This window comes from Macadamia integrifolia, unplaced genomic scaffold, assembly GCF_013358625.1.
Source record: "Macadamia integrifolia cultivar HAES 741 unplaced genomic scaffold, SCU_Mint_v3 scaffold711, whole genome shotgun sequence".
Lineage (NCBI taxonomy): Eukaryota > Viridiplantae > Streptophyta > Magnoliopsida > Proteales > Proteaceae > Macadamia > Macadamia integrifolia.
The window spans coordinates 75542-78717 of NW_024870520.1; the positions used below are offsets into that span (position 1 = coordinate 75542).

A 3176-nucleotide genomic window follows, 5' to 3' on the forward strand; every position below is an offset into this window, starting at 1 on the left:
ACAATTAGAGCTCTTTTTTGTAGACAATCAATGGTTAAATGTATTTCTAATGCAAGAGAGAGAGAGAGAGAGAGAGAGAGAGAGAGAGAGAGAGAGCCTTTTATATTTGAAAAAACATTTAAATGTCTCAAAAATGCTTCTTCCTAAATTTTCTACATTAGGTTTCTCACTTTCTACATCTCTCTCTCTCTCTCTCTCTCTCTCTCTCAAAGTCATTTAGTTACTATTTACATGGAAGACTCGACTCAAACTCAATATTATTCCAACTAAACTTTGTCAACTACTTCCCTTCCTATAGAATTTTAAAAAGTCAACTACTTCCTCTCCTATAGAATTCATTTAAAAAAATGTTTTGTTTTTCCTGTTTAAAGGCCAAAAAAATCTCATGATATTACCATTGAGGTTAAAACAAAAACATAGTTAAGGGACTTGGTGGATTCGAACCACCGTCTTCTTGAGGTATGGAACCATTTCCCACACCACAAGCATTCTACCAATTGATTTAAAGACCCATATTTAAATTATAAAATCCGTGATCAAAGAAAGAAAAAGCCAAGTATGAGATTCACAAGAAAATGATCAAGCAAATGCACGCAATTAAGAAAAAAATAAGCTAATCCTAAGAAACTACTACTAAAATCCAAACCCACATCTATCACCATCTAAAATCATTGATTGGTATTTAATAAGCAATAGTGTAAGAAAAGTTATTTGCCAAATTGACTTTACAACAAGAATTGAAGGGTTGGAGTCTTCTCCATTCTCATAGGGAGTAACACTAGAGTCGACATATCAGAAAGCATTTCATATGACCTGTTTTTGTTTCATCAACAACTTATACATCCAAGGAAAAATAAAAAGTGAAATATCAACTCCCATAACACTACTACTGGAGTTAAAATGAAAATATAGATAGGAGACTTGGTAAATTCGAATGACCATCATTTTAAGGCATAAAATAATTTCCACACCCAAAGTACTCTACCAATTGAGCTAAAGACCCATATTTAAATTCCAAAAATTGTGATGAAAGAAAGAAGAAATCAAAATTGAAATATAATATTTCAAATCTAATAAAAATCATGCTTTTTTTTTTGGAGTTTAAAGAGGTGCTAGCATATGTTCCTTTTAAGAAAATAATTGTTGTCCATCCAGCCATGCAAGATGAGTCATCAAAACCCCCATCACAAACTATTCCACAAGATGTTTTAGGTAACCACCCTTGGTATTCTGGCCTGGGAATCAAATCACTAATTGGTTGGTAATTATCAAGGCTGATAGGTTGGATAAGACTAAGGTCATTCACCCATCTGTTAATATTAGTTAAAATAGAAAAAGACTTGCTCATGATCAACAACAAATGGTCAGAATACCCTCAGATCTCTTAGAGTCAATCAAAAACATAGTATGCTAAGTAGAAGAAAAAAAATCTATAATAGAAATATGGAAAGCTTCATCTAAATCAATAAAGAAGATTGATCATCCGTCTCTACTCCGTAACTCAAAAAACTATGAAGTGTGGCAAATAGAAGAAAAAATCCATACAATAACTAAAACATGAAACAGTAGAAAAGTACTATATTTTCAACTAACCTCTTTAGTTTTTTCTTAGGTATCAATAATTTTACATCCCAAGTGCTGCACTATGTCCTTCGCATGGTGTTGGTCCTTCCCCACGTACTCTTGGACACATCCATGTGTTGGTCGCTACAAGCATGCTTCAATTCATTAACATAAACAATGTTTTTAAAACGTTTTTCAATGCATGACAGTCAAAGGGACCCTCAAGCATCCTCAGTATCCCAACCCAACCAGACCCATTTTGGAAGAAAATGCCCAAAAACCATGGGACGGTGTCAGGTGTCCATCCCAACATCCCATTTAAACACCAAACATACAAAACTAAGGGAATAAATATAGATGGTGGAGATTTTTATCTAATAAATAACAAAATGAACACAATTTGTCCCTCATATATAAATCGCAAGGCTTGCACTATTTAAAGCTCGTAGAAACATGACATATTAGCTGCATAAAAAAAATTTACAAACTTCTCCCGTCAATCTATCTATGTCTTTTTCTATTTTGGTTAATCATAGACTATGTCCTAGACCTATCAAAACCATTTAATTAGGGTTAGGCCAATCACCGAAAATGAACACAGAGAAGAACAAAATGTTTATCATCAAGCACAATCTTAATAGATATATAATAAAAGAACTGATTTTAGAGAATGAGATTACATGTATCTAGGATGACTAAATCCTTGAGTGGATTCTTCGATCCCATCCGTACCCCTAAACACAAACAAGTTTTTCCCAACGGTGGTACAACTATGACAGTCCCTTGGAGACGGGGCAATGCCTCTCATCGTAGGCCTAATCCATTCCTGCTTAACTGCGCACCATCCAGAGGCAGAAGTTAGAATGGAAAATAACGAGACTAAAAGATTTATTGGCAAGGAAACTAATAAGATTTTGGTAGAAAGCAAAAAAAAATCAAACAGAGGCTGCAACCAAATACTCAGCAAAATCGACAGATCTGAAGAGCGAAATCTCTACCTATGGGGAGAGAAAAGCAAGAAAATTGAGTTACCTCCGTGACACAGAGGCTACAACCAAATACTCCGCAAAATCGACATATCTGAACAGAAAAATTGCTACCTATGGAGAGAGAAAGAAAACAAGAAAATTGAGTTACCTTTGTGACATGGAGGCTACAACCAAATACTGTGCAAAATCGAACCTCAACCTTGGCGGAAGAAGAAAAAAATCTGCAAAATGAGAGGAAAATCGGTTCAGAGAGAGAGAGAGAGATTGCCTTCTACCTCCTACCTCCTACCTCTTACCTTTGGCAGTCCCAAGAGAAAAGAAGCCTATTCTTCAACCAAAAAAAAAAATCTCACCTAGTTATTCTGTACCATGGATTATTTACCAAATATAAAAAAAATATTATTTATAAAAATATTCACTATTGATTCGTATTCTTAAATTCTCTCTTTCCAACTCTTTCTTTGACTCTATTATTAGTTGGTAAAGATTTGCAAGAAAACTATTACCATCTTAAGGAGCAAGAGAAGGAAAGAGAAGATATCTATACTATCTCATATTCTTAAGTATGATTGTTTTGTATTTTGTTGGTATTAGGACTCTAAAAAAATAAAAAAGGATATCATT

General features: G+C 34.1%; 1 long non-coding RNA gene across 2 annotated transcripts; it reads right to left on the reverse strand.

The window, feature by feature from the left end:
* Positions 1–1585: 1585 nt before the first annotated feature.
* Positions 1586–2966, reverse strand: LOC122069780. 2 transcript variants are annotated; one of them, XR_006137535.1, is made up of 4 exons: positions 2849–2966; positions 2701–2773; positions 2244–2397; positions 1586–1707 (listed from the first exon to the last, which is right to left on the reverse strand). It is a non-coding gene; the product is annotated as an uncharacterized LOC122069780 (long non-coding RNA). The 2 variants fall into 2 exon arrangements; XR_006137534.1 differs by lacking the exon at positions 2849–2966 and having other exon boundaries at positions 2701–2842.
* Between the last annotated feature and the right edge of the window lie 210 nt (positions 2967–3176).